A 19,428-nucleotide genomic window follows, 5' to 3' on the forward strand; every position below is an offset into this window, starting at 1 on the left:
ACTTCTTATGCCTACTCTTCTGGCCACTTTGATGCTGAACTGGATTGCCCTTTGGGACAAATCCCTTAGAGTATTTCTTAAAGTACTTAATTAATATCCAACCCTTCTCCATATGGTCCTGTCTTCAAAAAGGACAAGAGAGAGAAAAAATCCCAAAACAAAAGAATAATCCCAGAACTGCTTTTAAAAAATCCCCAGGACACACACACAAAACACTGGGAATAATGTTTTTATTTTGAGGACATATTGAAATGCACTAGTACCTGAAACATTCTATTCCTGCAGAGAAAACAGCTTATTAGTAAACAATGAACATTTTTCTACTGAGAAAATGATTTGTATCCCACAGAGAGAATAACTCATGAAGAGAACGCATACTCCAGGTGTGGTCTTGATTCTATAGGGCTCATAATTTTACATTTGAATTATAAAAATGACTTTGCTGGCTATACTGGGATATCTAACTATATAGTGATGTAAAACATCATGCCAAGGAGCATCTACATAGGTGTACCTTCACCTGCAACTTGATTAAATTCCAGGGTATTTTCTGTGTAATCTGAATCGACTGGACATTTTTATTTTGGGAAACAGAAGAGCAAATTGTAGCTCATGTGTAAATCTAATATATGCACCACAGGAAATATTTCCATTAAGCAGCATCTCACTTGTTTTACTGACAGACACAAATGCTAAAACCAGTTAGACAATGGCCCTATTTGGACATTATGGCGGTGCAGAAACAGAAAACGTGAGTGGAGGGGCTGGGGACAAGGGTGCTGGTTCTACCCCCATCCCCATTGCATGACAACAGGATGGGGAGCTGTGCACTGTGGGGAACCTGCTTCTATGAGTGGACATTTCCTGCATGATGTGGAAACATGGAAAAATATGCAGGGAGCCGCCAAGAGTAGAAGCAGGCTCGTTCAACAGACATAAGAACAACTTGCCGGATCAGGCAAATGACAGATTGTCTCGGGGGACAATGGAGGAGTGTGCCTTAAGGATAATCCACCTCTCCTTACCACATCTGACAAGATTCATGCACCAACCTTAAGGTGGCCCTGGATACTTGTCTTTTATAATCAAAACTATTTCACTTCAATGCTGGCGATGATGCTATAGGAAAGGCTCACTGCTCCACCAATGGTGGGAATGTGACAAAGTGATTGCTTTTTTTTTCTTTGTAATTTTATTGATGCAGAAATCTTGAAGGTAATACAGTAGGCAGTTGCCATATCTCCAGATCTATAAAGAACTAATATTCCTCCTCTTGGCTGTAGCTAGAATCCAAGTGGCCAGATGCTGGAAAGGCACAGAAGGTCCTTTATAAAGCGAGCAGTTTGACAAAAATTAGGAAATGGCTTTCTCTGAAAAACGTAATCCAACAGAGAAGAGTGGACAGGGGGACAGTGAAGTACGGTAAGTTTGCTGTAACATAGTTTCCCCTTCTCATCTATGTGGGTAGAAATACTGCCCTTCTCTGTCCTCTGGGCATCCAGGTGTCTTTATGGAGGGTGTATACAGAGGTGCTCTGAACTGGACAACTTTTACTTTGGAAAGCTTTATGATAGTGCTGTAACCTGATTGTACTGTTTATACACCATGCTTTTGTTGTAACCTTTGGGTTGTTTGACTTTAACTTAGTGCTACATTGGATGTAACCCATAGGTTCTAGCACTGTCCTCTGCTGCTACCAGGAAAAAAAATCCCAAAACACAATTCACACTTAAAAAACAAAAACAAATCACAAACCAGGACACAGTCATCCTTCAAGATTTTCATGTCTTCAAGTTTTGCAATGCAGTTTTCCCACCAAACAATGTGTACAAAAATGCATATATTCACATACAGTGTGCATAAAAATGCATATAGTCATGAAAAAGAACATGTTGTTGTTGTTTAGTCGTTTAGTCGTGTCCGACTCTTCGTGACCCCATGGACCATAGCACGCCAGGCACTCCTGTCTTGAACATACAAGGATGCATTGTGCTAGGAAAAAAATGCCCACAAAAATATGTATATTGGGAGATACTCACAGCAAAATGCTGCTGAATTTTCATGAAGACTGGGGGGGGGGGGCGACCCTACAAACTCATGCAAAAATGTTGACTGGAAAAATTAAATATATGAATTTACCCTTCTCTAGTACCAACAATTCAATTCACCGAAGAATTGATGCTTTTGAATTATGGTGCTGGAGGAGACTCTTGAGAGTCCCATGGACTGCAAGAAGATCAAACCTATCCATTCTGAAGGAAATCAGCCCTGAGTGCACACTGGAAGGACAGATCGTGAAGCTGAGGCTCCAATACTTTGGCCACCTCATGAGAAGAGAAGACTCCCTGGAAAAGACCCTGATGTTGGGAAAGATTGAGGGCACTAGGAGAAGGGGACGACAGAGGACGAGATGGTTGGACAGTGTTCTCGAAGCTACGAACATGAGTTTGACCAAATTGCGGGAGGCAGTGGAAGACAGGAGTGCCTGGCGTGCTATGGTCCATGGGGTCACGAAGAGTCGGACACGACTAAACGACTAAACAACAACAAAGTACCAACATAGGGACACGGGTGGCGCTGTGGGTTAAACCACAGAGCCTAGGGCTTGCCAATCAGAAGGTCGGCGGTTCGAATCCCCAGGACAGGGTGAGCTCCTGTTGTTCAGTCCCAGCTCCTGCCAACCTAGCAGTTCGAATGCACGTCAAAGTGCAAGTAGATAAATAGGTACCGCTCTGGCGGGAAGATAAACGGCATTTCTGTGTGCTGCTCTGGTTCACCAGAAGCGGCTTAGTCATGCTGGCCACATGACCCAGAAGCTGTATGCTGGCTCCCTCAACCAATAAAGCGAGATGAGCGCCACAACCCCAGAGTCGTCTGTGACTGGACCTAATGGTCAGGGGTCCCCTTGCTTTTACCTTTAGTACCAACATAAAATAATAACTCTGGCCTAGAAAGGCAGTTTCTCAATATTTGTGCCTCTGTAAAAAAATAAATAATAAATTAAAGCCTGTCTTGAACCACCCTTCACCATACTATAGAAGGGGCATGTTGCATGATATCTAAGGAAGATAGTGATGTGGGTTGTTACATGTTTGGCTCTCTGCATGCCTACTAGATTACATGAATAATGTAGCAACTGTCTGTAGTGGGAATACAAGCAGAAGTGTGGCAGTTCCACTGTTGCCTCATTCTCTCAACGTCACACATTCTCACAACTTTGCTACTTCTGCCTTCCCCATTACTGTGTGACATATTTTATATTCTAATGCAGAGATTCGGGTTTATGAGACCTGCATTTTGATAATTCCAGTACTTGAAACTAGACAGGGGAATGACATACAATCCGGCTGCCGATCTGAGCCGCCATAAGCCGCTAACATATGGCACTATCAAAAGCAGCCATTGTAAAATTGTATCGTAGTAACAGAGCTTGCTGCTAATCTATCACCATTTAGACTTTGCAATAAAACTCAAAGCATGGAGGGTGGGGAGAGAAATAACAGGCTGTAAGTTAAATTAATCACAGGAAATGAGAAGGTTAATGTGTCTGAAGTGACCAAGAGACCATCCAGTCCAACCCATTGCCCTAAAATAAAGCATCTAATATTTTAAAGTCATGGGGTGGTTTTCAACTAACTCAGAGCAGACCCACTGAAATAAATGGAGGTCTTCATCTAAATCCTTACTGAAAGCAAAATGATACCCACAGCATTGCTCTGATCCACCAAGACAGAGACTCTGAGATTAGATTTGCAAGTTCCTTTAGTACCATTGGTTAGGCTTATTAATCAATTTAATCTGAGTAGGGTTTACAGCAGATACATCTCTTCAGGGTTTGTCCCCAGATCTCTCCATCCTTTTTTGTTTGCTTCATTGTTTTTTGCCCCTCTGAATTCTCTTAAGATATTCTATGTAGTTTTGGAAACAGAAAGTAGTTCTCCCCCCCAGGCTCTCAAGACATATAAAACTGAGAAGTACTGATATATAAGGATTTGATCTCCAAGCAAGACTTGATTGGTTATTAGTCTTGAAACAGGCATCACTTACAACAGGGAAAGCAAAATGACCATTGATGTAAGAGTACAGACTGTATGCTGATTCCATCCCTTCATACAGTAAACCTAGAACTTTGATCACTGTTGGAATTAGCTATGTATTTTTTATGTGGCGGACATTTTCCATCAATATTAAGTGTGGTATTTGCATTCTACAGCTAAACGGGTAACTGAAACGGAGCTAACAAGCTCTGTGCACATTATTAGCAAAAAATCCCTTGATTGGACAATCTCTCCCCCCCCCAACCCTCCACTAAGCATTCTTCTGTGTCACAAAATATATATGGCTTAATTCCCATTTGCAAAATGAAGTGGTGAGTAACTTGGGTTTTTAGCATAAAAAGTAATTCAATTAGATGGCTCATCACCCGAATTGTGCAATTGTTCGCTCAGGGGCCATTTTTCATTTGCCACCACAACCAAATTTCCTGATTTGAGAGCCAGTGTCATTATTGTGCTGTCTTTAAGGCACTTAATCTTTATCACACCAATTCCCAGGGCTTAATCACCCATACAAAGCGGTAAAACCAGCAAAATAATCTGTAATTAAGGCATTTGTGTGTCTTTGCTATGTGTTTTTAGAGATCCATGATTTTTTAAAGAAATCCAAATCAAGCGCTCCCCCCCAATTATGCAGAGAACATTAATTTATAAATAGTTTTAGTTCTCAGAGACATGTCCTCCTGACACATACAATGGTAAATTGAAAAGTAACCATAGTATACTACTTTATGTTATTAAGACCAGATAATGCAGAGATGGGGAACCGTTGGACCTAAACATCAACCATAGCAAGCATGGCCAATGGAGGTTGGAGTTCAGCAACCTCCAGAAGGCCTGAGGTTCCCAATTCCTGAAGCAAAGCATCAAAAAATGCTCTCAAACAGAGTATATCCAATGTTTGCTAATACTGTTTGCTATAGCAATGTTTGCTATAGTGACTGGAAGAAGCATTCAGGAGCCATGGGCAGCTGCTGGTGTGCAGTGGCTCAGCTAGTGGAGAAATGGTCATTGTAGCTAATGCGGCACTACCCCACCAACCTCAGTCTGCTCTCTGCCAACCCCACCTTCCTGGCTTCTTACAATTAGCTTAGGGAGTTGCCCTGCCTGTCACCTTCCTCCTCCTTATTCTCATAGAATCATAGAGTTGGAAGAGACCACAAGGGCCATCCAGTCCATCCCCCTGCCATGCAGGAAACACCATCAAAGCATTCCTGACAGGTGGCTGTCAAGCCTCCGCTTAAAGACCTCCAAAGAAGGAGACTCCACCACATTGTTACCCTTTGTAGAACTTGGCAAGGGGGCTAAATTAGAATGAGCTGGCTCCACCTGACATCATAGCTGCCAAGTTTTCCCTTTTCTCGCGAGGAAGCCTATTCAGCATAAGGGAAAATCCCTTTTAAAAAGGGATAACTTGGCAGCTATGCCTGACATTGGTTCTGGCTCCATCTACTGTTGGATTTCAATTGTTCCCATCAAAAGTAGTACTCTACTGTTAATTTTGGATTCTCACTTCTCCTCCACTAATGTACAAAAGGGGATATTCACAAACTTTTAGAGTAAGTCATGTTTTGCTTTCCCCAAGGAGCATTACTCTCTTGTGAAGTCAGGGAATTTCACATCGATCCTACTGCTCTGCCCCAAGGATACATGACTTCCTCCATATTTGTACCGCAACACAAAGAATAGGGCATGGCTCTCAATAGGGGGCCTCTACATGGTTGAGTTATCAATATGCACAGCCAAATTCATAAACTAACACAATTAGCAGCTCTCCTGGATGACAAGTTATCGAACAGATATCCACTGTTTGATGGTTTGCCATCTCTAAGGTGAGCGCTGTTAAATAATACAGCAGGGAGCATCAAGACCAGTCTCAAGATTATCGTTTTGTTGACTTACTTAAATTTATATCCCACCCTAAATGTAGATTTCAGAATTTAAGATGAGAGGGCATGTTGCAGACACTAGTTGGCGGACCTGCAGGGTGGGATTGAAGTGGCAAGTAGAGGAGGCAGAAATTTATGCTCTCCTGGCCAGAAATCCAGGCATTTTAATACTAATCCTAGCCAATCTGGAAGTTTCATATTGCTTGCCAATCACGGGGATGGATACTGAAAATTGCAGCAGAAGAGAGCTGTCAGACCTGAACAAACCCAAAGCTGCTTGGCTAGTAACACAAATGCAATGGGAGGGTTGAAACTTCACAGAGGATGATATCCAACTAAATCACAATCATAGCATCGAAATCAATGGATTTAAATTACTAACATCACATTGAGGATGGCAAATTTTAAAATCAGCTTATTTATTGGTGAAGTCATTAGATTTCAATACCTCATAGGAGCTAGGAAGAGCCATAGATCATTGGTAGAGCATATTTCCATGCAGAAGGTGCCAGGTTCAATCCTTACCATCTCTCGGTAGGGCAGGAAAATGTTCTCTGTCTTAAGACATGGAGGGCCATTGATCTGACTCAGTAAAAGGTAGCAGCCATTTCCCTAAGAGTGAGTTTCGACCCCCCAATTCATAGGCAGGTTAAAAATGCGCCACAACTTTTGAGCTCTCTGAGGCTCTTAGTTTCCGAGGTTTCTTGTTCAAACATTAATAACTTCAAACCGACCAGAGGGAATATATATGAGCTATCTCCCATTCTGGTGCTACAACACGGCATATTAGCTTTGAATATAAAGTTCTGAAATGGCTTTATTCATTCCATTCTGCACACTATTAGGAAACCTCTCCACCTGGGATTTGCTTCCTGCATGTTTTCGTAAATTGGAGCTGTGCCGTACTTTGGTTTATCTCCCTTCAAGATAATCCACCAGCGCCTCCTTGTCCTCACAGCTCCATCAGAGGCCTTTAAAGCGCTATTCAATGCCCCTCCCTTCTTCTCCAGCATCGCTGATTGTTTCTTGAAGCAGAACAATTCCAGCGAAGGTTTGTACACTATTCAAAATAAATAACTCAAAACTTTTCTTTACACACCAAGACCTCTACATAATGTCACCAAATACAGCTGGTGTCGGCTTTCTGCCGTGTGCAGCAAGAATTTGAAAATCCAGGCGTTCCTGTGCCAAAATCATCAGGGATTAGTATGTAAATAAACAAACCTAATTTTGAAGGGGATTTTCAGCAAGGCTGTTAAAGGACAAGCCATCAAATGACACAGAAAGAAGTTTGCTCCCAACCTAACGCTTTGACATTTGAGTCTGTTGAACTATTAATTTTGAGATATATTTGTACAGCTTTAAATTCCTATTTTGTTCCTCCAACCGGGAATGAGAGGATTTCGCCATCTCTTCTTTCATTGCTGTATTAGCTCTTGCTGACCTGCATTCGACTATTTCTGAACTCCCGTTTAACCAGTAGAGTTCCCAGAATTAATGCTGGACTCGAGGCATGATCAGATTGCTGCCATTTCCAATTCTTTCTATTTATTCTGTGTCTTTCCCTCTCACTCTGTACTTGAAGCCTAAGTCCTATGAGCTAAGTTTGAAGGAGTCCAACCAGCTTTAGATTTGTGAGGCTTGGCTCAACTAACTGAACCCCAGCTGAGCTGGGATAAGGCACTTAGGCTAGCATAGCTCTGACTGAAGCAAAGTTGAGAGACATAGCATGGCTGAGCTTCATACCAGAGACCTTCTGTATCCTAACACACCCATCCTGGCAGATCTAGGGCTAGAACTGTGCCCTAAGGAAACATTTGAAAGGCTGTTCCATAATTGATGGAGCAAATTTGTTTGCTGTTGTTCCAGGTGGTATGACCAGAGTTAATGGGCTGATAGACTCCAGCTCCCAACAGCTCAAGCCAGCAAGGCCAATGGCCAGGGATGATTGGAACTGTAGCATAGTAAATGTCCACAGAGCCACAGGTTCCCCAACTCTGTTCTAAATAGTAGACTTTGTAGGAAATTGGTGAATGCAGAGGGGGATCTCTCCTGCAGATAACCTTGCTCCTTCACTGTCTAAGCACAGTATTTGAGCAGTAAATACTTTATCCCTTGTTTCAGTTGTTTGGTAGGAATGTGCACTTCTGACGAAATTAGATTGATGCCACATGAGCTGGTGACCATAATATGGAAAACTGCCTTATACTGAATCAGATCAACTAGTTTAGCATCGTCTACACACAAAAAAGAGGAACCAGAGTGGTGCTCCTGACATATTATTGGACTCCAATTCCCATCATCCCCAGCCAGCATGGCTAATAGTCAGGGATGATGGGGATTATAGTATAGCAAAGGGCAGGGACTTAACACAAGCTCATGACCTGCACTTACTGGGAATTCCTCATTCATGGGGGTTAATATCAAAAGCACCCATGTTGGAAACCTCTCGTCTATAATGTATGGCAGTGGCTACCCAGGGTTTCAGAAGAGCCTTTTCCAGCTCTACCTGGAGATGTCAGGGATTGAAGCTGGGCGGGGGGGGGGGGGTTAACATACAAACTATGTGCTCTGCTACTGAGCTACAGAGCTTTTTGCTCCTTTAATGGATAGGTGTATGAGATGTTCATTGCACTAGATATCCTTAGAGTACTTTAACATACTAGAATGCCATAGTGCAGAACTGCTCAATTGTCATCTATGAAGCTTAACGTTAGCATCCTGTACCTCCAAGTGACACACGAACACATACTCCTTGACCTAATCAAGTTTCCAGCATGCTACTATAGGTGGCTAGTTGGCTGTGTTCAGTTTGGTAAAGAAGAAGAAGAAGAAGAAGAAGAAGAAGAAGAAGAAGAAGAAGAAGAAGAAGAAGAAGAAGAGTTGTTTGGATTTGATATCCTGCTTTATCACTACCCGAAGGAGTCTTAAAGCAGCTAACAATCTCCTTTCCCCTCCTCCCCCACAACAGACACCCTGTGAGGTGGGTGGGGCTGAGAGACTTCAGAGAAGTGTGACTAGCCCAAGGTCACCCAGCAGCTGCATGTGGAGGAGCGGAGACGCGAACCCAGTTCCCCAGATTACGAGTCTACCGCTCTTAACCACTACACCACACTAGCTCCTCCTCTCTCCATTTGCTATTTCTTTGTTTTTGCAGTTCTTCTTTGCCAGCCTTACTGACACCTGAGGGATCCTTCTGCTTTTCCATTCCCCTTCCCTCCTTAGCTAGTCTGATATGCTTCCAACTCAGGTCAGATGAGCAAGGCACTGAGGTTTACTCAGCTATGCTGCACCATTTCTCATTAACATATATCAAACAGTATAACTGGGGAAGCCTCTGCAATTAATAAACCAGTTTGTTCCCTCCCAGGCTTTGACTTGAAGCTTCCTGCAGGCAAGGTAAAAGACTGAACCACCAAGACCTGCAAAAGTATTAATAATTTTGTATGCATTTAATTTATTTCAATCACATATCCTGCAGTCATTGCTGCCCCCTTCTATCTAGTTATTTGAATCCCCCTACGCAAGCAGAAGACAGCAGGCTATTTTAACAGCAACCATTGCAACTCATTTTGTTGACATATATATATATATATATATATATATATATATATATATATATATATATATATATATGTTCTGTGAAAATTGTACTTTGGAAAGTCAAGGGTTAAATGTCCAGTGGTAAAAGTGAATGATATGACAGCAGCTTTCAAATATCCAAAGGGCTGTCATACAGAAGATGGAGTGGACTTGTCTTCTGTTGTTCCAGAAGTTAGGGCTGGAACCAACGGGTGGAAATTGCAGGGAAGCAGGCTTCAACATTGAGGGAGAAATCCTGTGCACAGGAAAGTGCCATAAGTGAAACTGATGAGAATTAAGTCAGCATATAGATACATCAGATCTAAACCTCTTTCAGCAGTGGGCCTGTTGCTGTTGCTCTGCCTGAACATGACAGAGGGAAAACAAGCCTTTAAAATAGTGTTCTAAGCCAGGTTGCCAGATCACATGACCAAGCTGAATAGGTTTAAGATACAGCTTAAATTCCTCTCCCCCCCCCCAGTCCTTCCTGTAGCACCCCTATTTGCTGAGCCCCAACTGAGCTGGGTTGAGCAACTCACACCAGTATATCTTTGGTTGATCTGAGTTCAGGGATTTAATACCAGCTGAGCCCAGAATAAGCCGGCTGAGACAGAGATCTGTTGCATCCTAAGCTACTCATCTCAATAGAACTTGGCATAGGATTGCCACCTAAGAGAAACTTCCTAACCATAAGAGACTGCCTACTAGTCATAGGGAAACCAAGGGTGAGGAAGGTTCTTCAGCACCTGCTAAGAGGTGCTACATAACTGATGGGTTGTGTTTGGCTTGGTGCATTGCAAGTAAGGATATGAGTGGAATCCATCAAATTCATATTCCAGAGTGGATCCACGTAATTGGATCCAGGCTTCCAGGGAGGGGAGAATATATCAGTTTTGGTTTCTCTCACTTCTCATTTTTCCAAAGTTCAGTTCAGCTCACCGCATTTCCCCATCAGTTTAGTATACTTTTTTTAAAGTACTCGTGAAAATTCACTTACATTTTAGCACAAAATTCTCTACACTTTTTCACATGCAACTTTTCTCACTATAGATATTTCTGGCGAAGCAATTTCCCCTAATATAATGTGTGCTATTTTCCAATAATATATGCATTTCTGTGCAGACTTTATTAAGCATTTTTGTGCACATTCCTTGACTTGAGAACTGCATTGCAAAATGCAGGGAAGTGCAAATTTCAAAAGATGACTGTGCTTAGGTTTGTGCATTGTTTTGGAAAGTTTGCACTAGGTAAGTTCACCTTGAAATGCAAACTGAGCCAAATTTCTCCCCAGTCCTTACTCACATTGTAACCTGGGTCCACTTCAGAATCCACAGTGCTGCATATTCCTTTACAAGTTCATCTTGGGGGGGGGGGGAGAGAGTCTGCTGCATTGCATCAATCACTGAAAAATAAAACTTTCCAACTCTTAAAAACCAGTCTCCCAGCTGTTCACAGCCTGGAGCGGCTACTGTGGGGGCTAGAATGCAGCATGGAATGAATGCAAATACAATGCTGCAACTGTCACACAGCTATGTATTTCTGTGTTGATTTTTAAGGATCTTCCATTTTAAAAAAAACAACCCCCAAGAAATAGGATGGAGATTACTCACTAAACATCTACCTAGAAAGGGGAACGGATCTGCTTAGTCCTATTTCTGTACACAACTGGACAGGGCTTGTCTCGTTGCAAGTTGTGTGCAAGCCTCCTGACATAAGCACCTTAAAGTTTCTGTGTCTTTAAGGTGGCCTTCCCACCCCCATGTGTGCTAAACAGGGACAAAAAGCGAACTGAGCTGTTACTGAGAAACATTGTGATTTATTTCAGGTTGGCAGCTCAGAGGGACTCTAAGCCGTTTGTTTGATGGATGGTGTCCCAGCCTGAGTGGACAGGGAAGCTGGCAGAGGTGACAGTAGCATGCCCTAAACTCATGTTTGTTTGATGAACCAGAAGGACCTCTACTGTCTGGAGTGAATAAGGTTGACTATGGAGTAGCATAGGGCTTGAGTCTCATCTCACTTGCCAGAACAACTCAGTCAAAACTGATGACGTTCCATTTGGTGTGTAAGGGAATACAGATTATTTTTTGGGAGGGTGGGATGGTGGGGAGACAAAGTTTCCTTGTGCATAACTTTGTTCTCAGCTTTTGTTAATGTCAGGAATAATTGTGTGCCCTTTGTGCTGAGTGCATCAAGATCCCCCTGGGCGGGAGTGATGGGTTCTTCAAAAATATCACAGCTCCAATGTTCTCTGAAGTCCATAAATGACTTTTAAGTAATTGTCTAGCACCCACTCTATCAAACTATCATCCCTGGAGCAGAATCCAGGAAGCTGTTATGCAAGGGGCAATGGTGAGACTTAAGGAGGAGCAATGTGGCAGGCAGTACCACCCCCGGGACCAGTTGAAAGAAAGAAGACAAGCATCTGAGGGCAGGCTAAGGTTGGTGGAGCAATTCCCCATTAGCCCTAATGGGCCAGGTAACACTTAGGCTGTTTACATCTTTTTGGTGCAAGGCAAAAAAGTTTGTCTTATCCGAGGCATTTACAGTCATACCTCGATTTAAGTACGCCTCGGTTTGAGTATTTTCAGTTTAAGTACTCCGTGGACCTGTCTGGAACGGATTAATCCACTTTCCATTACTTTCAATGGGAAAGTTTGCTTCAGGTTAAGTACGCTTCTCTTTAAGTACTCCACAGACCATCTGGAATGGATTAATCCACTTTCTATTACTTTCAATGGGAAAGTTTGCTTCAGGTTAAGTATGCTTCAGGTTAAGTATGGACTTCAGGAACCAATTACACTCATACCTCAGGTTAAGTACGCTTCAGGTTGAGTACTCCGTGGGCCCGTCTGGAACAGATTAATCCACTTTCCATTGCTTTCAATGGGAAAGTTCGCTTCAGGTTAAGTATGCTTCAGTTTAAGTACGGACTTCAGGAACCAATTACACTCATACCTCAGGTTAAGTACGCTTCAGGTTGAGTACAAACTTCCGGAACCAATTGTATTTGTAAACCGAGGTGCTACTGTAACTGTATTCCCCCCCCCTTTCATTGGCTGTTAGTATTTCCCCAGCCCTTTGGGGTCTGTCTGCAGTGGTTAAACCACTGTTAGGAGTACAGGGATTGTTTTAATCATAGAATCATAGAGTTGGAAGGGGTCCAGAGGGTCTTCTACTCCAACATCCAAGGAAGGCTAGTCCACCACCTTCCAAGTTAGTCCATTCCACAGTTAAACAACTATTACTGTCAGAACGTTATTCCTAACATTTTGTTGCAATCTCCCTTCTTGTAATTTGAATCCATTGGTTTGTGGGTCCAAATCATGCTTCACTTTTAATCATTTTGCTTTTCAACTGTTTTTATTTTGTATATTGCTTTTACTTATAAATCACATTGCGACGCTGGTGGAAGCTGACTGGAAAGCTTTGTGAATGAAATGAACGAACAATAAATAGGGAAAATGGGAATCTATGCTAAATTGACATAGAAACTCCTTTCGCACAGACGCCGCATTCTTATTTAGTGACAGCCTTAAGGTCAAATGGCTTTGTGACTCAGAAACAAGGTTGCAGTTCATTTCATTCCTGCAGTACCTAGTCAGACTTGGAATAGACCGTTTGTCTTCTGTGTGATCTTCCATCCCGGTCTTTGAAAGGAAGGAAAATATACAGCAACTGAGGGGGAACCCACTCAGGATTGGGGGCATGACAGGTGAAGGGTATCTGACTCTTCCCATACCATTTTCCCTCTGAAAATTACCGCCCCCACCAGGCTGCTATTTGCCCCTGTAGATGCAGTTTACAGTAAGGGCACCCTTGGCTGCAAAAGGTAGTCTGCTTGGTAAACTTTTGATGGTAGGGATATGATGCTGGAGGGAAGAGTCGGATCCCCTCTCAATCTGTTGTGTTCTTGCTGCTGAGCCTCCACCCTTGCAGCTAAAATTTTAAAAAGCTCTTGGCATAGACAGACCATCAGGTGGGAAGTGCATCATCTATTACAGGTTATGAACAACACACTATTTCTAAACTACAGTTAAGTGTACAAGAAGACATGACAGGAAAATGTCCTAAGATAGATAGATATTGATTAGGGTCACGGTGCAGTGAGAAGGGGGTTAACCCTTCCCTGCCATCCTGTTTTACTGATGTATCTCCTACAGTTACTGTTTGTCACATGGGCCCAAACATAAGGTATCCTATGGCAATTCCCTTTATGGGGAAAATAGCAGCTTAGGTTAGGTAAGTGTGGGTGTAAGAGCATATACTTTTTCTCATCTATCTCACCCACTTTTGGAATTAGGCTGTGGTTTAAAACAAAACAAAACAAAACATGAAAACGTAGATTTACACACACACACACACACACACACACACACACCCAAAAAACCTCAAATTTTAATCGCATCACAAAATTCAGATTTGTGCAGTTATCTTAGGTTATCTATAAGGTGCAGATCAGGTCAGCTCATATTGGAATTATCATCATCATTATTATTATTATTATTATTAATTGCCATTATTTTAGTGGCATGCAAAACAATATGCAGCAAGAAGAAAAGCAGAAAGGAAGAAAAACAGTTTATACACTGGTACCTAGGTTCTTGAACGAAATCCGTTCCGGAAGCCTGTTCAGCTTCCGAAACATTCAAAAACCGAGGTGCAGCTTCCCATTGGTTTCAAGAGCTTATTGCACTCAGCAGAAGCCGCATCACATGTTCAGGTTCTGAAAAACGTTAGAAAACGGAAGCATTTACTTCCGGGTTTTTTCGGCGTTTCCAGATTGCTCCTTTGCAATTTCCCTACAAAAAAATTGAAATAAAATAACTACTTATTTCTTTCCACTGTTTTATCTGAGATAAAAGCGACCCTCGTGCATCCCTAGACACTGTAAACCATACAAATGGTCGCTAATACAATTTTCTAAAATATGGTTAATTCTGCCTACAGATCTCCCACAGCGTGCCTAGTCTGGCCCGAAGTCTCTAGTGAACTTTGCAATAGGGAATAGTTGATTATCATTAAATAATTTCTCTTCTCCTGTTGCTTTGTTCCTTTCCGTAATAGCTGCAACACTTGAGTCAGCACAGAACAGTATCCTCCCCTCTTGCTCAGTAGTTCCCAACATCAGTCTTTGTCAAAACCTGAATGGGAGCTATCATTATTTTGGATAATGGCATGTCAGTACCACTTTGTTTTATTTTTCTTCCTTGGGGTGGGGGGTGGGGGGTGGTAGAGGGTTAGCCTCTTCTCCGGAGCTCTGCTATTAACATTCCTTCTGTGCTTCCTATGCAATTGGATTTTATTTTTTACAAAAATCAAAATCTGCAGAGGAAGGACTTGGTTAATTTTTAAAAGAAATAAGTAGTTATTTTATTTCAATTTTTTTTGTAGGGAAATTGCAAAGGAGCAATCAATATTACTGGAGTGAATTGGAACTGTGTTCTGTGTAGGTGGGAACAGCTGTATGGGTCTTTCTCAACCAGACAATAGCGTCTCCCCCAGTGGGTATCAATTGAATAGGAAAAAGCCACTATGATTGGCTTAACCACCTCTTCATGGCTGTGTTATTCACATATGTGCATCTGCGCCATGAAAACACAGCTGGCGGCTCTGTGTGTGCACGCAAAAAGTGTGATTTTTCTACAAAGAAAATCTGTTTTGTTAGTGTCTTTTATTAAAAGGCACTAACAAAAGGTCATTCAATTATTCTCCAGATATCACTGGAGAATTGGACAAATACTGTCTTGTCTTTTCTCTCCTGTACTTGTCTTAGTTTTATACATCTCATGGTACATTCCTTTGAATCTCTCTTTCAATGAAGAAACACTTTGTTTAATGGCTCCCCATTGGAAGCTGCAGATTAATCTGTCTGAATACCCCACTGAGATTTAAAACCAATAGATATTTGCTGTGATCAAAGGAACTAAATTATTTGTCAAAGGAAGGAAATGATAGCAACAAGGGAGAGTAGCCTACTGAATCAATCATTCAGTGCAACACTTTATGCTTGCCTGGTTCAAACTCTCCCCCATCTCTTTTCACAACACTCACATGTGCACCCATCTTCCCCACCCAATGGGAATTTCGTAAGACCGTCTCCTCCTCCTTCACATGGAGTCAGAGCAGAGAGAGAAGACATTCCATTCAGGGTGTGACTTCTTGAGTTATTTCTTTTATTTCTGACAACGAAAAACTCTAATGAGATTTTGAAAATGATACTCTGCAAATCAGTAACTTTTGAAATACCTTTCTCTGGTATGACTGTTGCCTAAATACCACGTTTCTCCAAAAACACACTATGGATTATTTTCAGGGGATGTCTTATTTTTTTCCTCCTCCTCCTCCTGCCACAGCTGGCATTGCTGCTGCACCTATCACTATGTCTTATTTTGGGGGTATGGCTTATATTCCTTGAATGCTTAAAAATCCCGCTACGGCTTATTTTATGGCTACGTCTTATTTTCGGAGAAACAGGGTATTGACGTATCAGTTCCTGGCATTACTACTACTTCATCTTTGGCGATCACTCATAGCCAGGTAAGATTGTCTTCCATAAACACAGTTTTAACAATGAGTCCTTAAGTGACTGTGGAGGCCAATTCTGGATCCACACGTCCTTCCACAGTGGGGACATAGGTTTCCGAATGGGAGTAGATCATGGGGAGAGTTTGGAAAGCGTGCCTCCCTCTTAGCATATTTCTTCCTTTCATCCTGAGTTCGAGTGTCTTCGAAGCACATGACACCTTTGGTAAAGGCTGTTTTCCAAGTGGAGCACTCACAGGCCAATGTTTCCTAGTTGCGGGTGTTTATACTATATTTTTTAGATTTGCCTTGAGACAGTCTTTAAACTTCTTTTATTGACCACCAGCATTACGTTTTCCATTTTTAAGTTCAGAATAGAGTAGTTGATTTGGAAGACGATAATCAGGCATCCACACAACATGACCAGTCCAACAAAGTTGATGTTGAAGAATAATTGCTTTGACACTGGTGATCTGTGCTTCTTCCAGTACACTGATATTAGTTCGCCTGTCTTCCCAAGTGATGACATTTCTCCTTCTTCTTCTTCTTCTTCTTCTTCTTCTTCTTCTTCTTCTTCTTCTTCTTCTTCTTCTTCTTCTTCTTCTTCTTCTTCTTATCACTCGTAGCCAAGAAAGATTGTCTAAATATTGACGTATCAGTTTCCGGCATTGCTAGAGCATCACGAGTGGCATCCCAGAGACCAAGGAGAGACCAAGAGAAGGGGCAGACCTTGGTAATATGGCCCTCTGTGCAAGGCAACCAGCCCGCCACTGCCACAGCCCTTGTTCCGCCTTCCCAACACCAGGTAAGCAAGGTGCCAGGCTTTGGAAAGGAGGTGTTATGCTCTGGCAGGGTTTTCAGCCATCTCTTCTTCTTCCCAAAACTGGGAAAGTGCTGACTAGGCTTTGGGAAGGAGTAGAAAGGCACTCCCTTGGCCCCTGTGCCCTGTGCAGGGGAACCCGTTGTGCTGCCCTAAATCTGCCTCTGCCAAGAGCCCCAACATCACTGAGTCTTTGGATGGTGGCCAGAGGGCTCCATCTATTACACCATTAATACACTTACCACTTTGATAAGGCCTGGAAAGAATAACAGAATGGCTTTAACGGCAAATGCTTGGAGATCAAGGGTGAGAATAGTGCTATATTTTAAGGAGTGTTTCCTTTTAACTACAGAAGTGTTTCTGGGCTGTGGTTCAGTCCCATTTCTGACCTTGATTTAGCTGTCATCCAGAAACAATCCTCTACCCCGGCTCTGTAATGCATGCGGGGGGCTACCCACAATGGTGACAGTTTTCAAATATTGCCATCTGCAGTCATCAAATGAGGCCAATATTTGAATGCTTTCTGAATAAGTAAAGGGGGGGGGACCCTATCCCCTCCTTCCCATATTGGTCTGATGTTGGCAAGAGAGGCAGACAGTGAAATTAGCATATTTGGAAAGCCAAATGTTAATTTAATTAGGCCAGCTCTCGCTATGTACTTTCAGCATTCTAAAACAAACACACAAACAAACCCCTTTTCAACTGCTTAAGCACCAACAGAACCTTTAATCCGCCAACTATGAAAGGATTATCCTTTTGGAGGGATGAATCAGAAACGGGAGCGAACTTCACACGTACTGTTTTATGAGCCTTTTCTCTCTCGGCGTGGTGCTCCCCACCACAGAGAGAGGGACGGTTTTGAAAGAGGATATCGCAGCTGGTTTTCTCTCTCTCCCTCTTTTTTGTTGTTGTTGCTTGCAACATGCCTGGAGAGTGCCATGCAGAGATGAGGCTGGCAGTGGGAATAGAAAAATGCATATGCAAAATGAAAATATCCTGTATTTACATGCGATGTAGGGACGCCAGATGTAATTGAGCTGTACCAGGACAAATTGAACTACTCTACTGGACAGGAGTTATATTAAAAACTCTTCTGCTTGTTACCGCTGGCATGGGGCACTCAGTCAATATTTAATCAATGTACTGGAGGAATGATCCATTCATGTTCATGTCCCACCCTGCTTTCCTTTAGTTCCAGATCTCTACTAAATCGAAGCTGTTGGTGTTGGCATGACAGCACTCACACAATGCCTTACATCCCAATATCACACTATAAGCACTGGGGGTCTCGAACCAGATACTTCAGTTGCTGCGCCAGATACCCAACTCTTTCTGCCACTGTTCTGCCTTGATACCTCGGAAAGGCAGGATGTGCATTTAAATAAACAAACCACAGGTTTTCTGCCTTGCTACTCTGCAGATAACCAGAAAGACCTGAGCAGGAGGCAGGTGACCAAGGGACCAACAGGAGATTGCCTCACTGTGCAAAGCTTTTAAGTCTGGCTTAATTCCCCAGTCTGAGTAACTTGCCTCTCGGGTGTTTTGTTTGAAAGTAGATACAGGGAGTTGTAATGCTTTTCACAGTTGCTGCTTGAAGAAAGTTGTACACAGGGATCTTCTGTGACCTGGAGATATATTGCATAGCATGAGCCATGCTCTAGTAACTTCCCAATTTGACTACTATAATTTTAGTCTAAGTGGGACTTCCCTTGAAGGTGTGCAGGACATACTTGGAAGGAAGTTGAGAACCGCTGGAGATGTCCTGTTGGTTGTGTCATCAGTGATGGGAGTCTGATCAGGACTAGAAGCAGGACCCTCTTGCCTGTGGCACCCTGACTTTGGAAGTTTGCGATGTCCTATACATGCACACTCTTTCTGGTGCCTCCTAAAAATATTCCTGTTTAGACACGCCAACCAAGATGCTTAGGAAGTTGAGGTAATTTTAATCTGGTTTAGTATTTTAACTTTTGTATGTTTTAAAACGATCGTCACCTGAGGCCCTTCTTCTTGTGTCTTCTCCATGAGAGGCCCAGAGAGTGGCAACACAGGAACAGGCCTTTTCTGTTGTGGCTCCCCACTTCTGGAATGTTCTCTCCAGGGGGGCTTGCCTGGTCCTTCGCTACATATCTTTAGGTTCCAGGAAAAAATATTCCTCTTCTCCCAGACCTTTGGCTAATTAAACAATTTATGGCCTTTTAAACGTCAGCAGGGGAGGAGTTAGTGTTTTTGTTTGTTACTGTTATGTATTTTTGTGTTTTCATATTGTAAAATGCCCTGTGATCCTTGGAGGAAGGGAGGTATAGAAATTTAAGAAAATGAAAAATGAAAAGTAGGGTTGTATTTTTTTTCCTTTTCCTTTTAAATTTTTTTTAAAAAATTGATTTTCTAAACACATATGATATAAACTGCTTCGAGGTTTCTTGTAATTAAGCAATGTATAACGTTTATGAAATAAATAATTCAATTCTGTGTCCAGGGCAGCTGTTTATCAGCTCCATCTGGTACGCAGGCTAAGACCCTACCTGCCCGCGGACTGTCTCGCCAGAGTGGTGCATGCTCT

This window comes from Zootoca vivipara, chromosome 5 (assembly GCF_963506605.1).
Source record: "Zootoca vivipara chromosome 5, rZooViv1.1, whole genome shotgun sequence".
Lineage (NCBI taxonomy): Eukaryota > Metazoa > Chordata > Lepidosauria > Squamata > Lacertidae > Zootoca > Zootoca vivipara.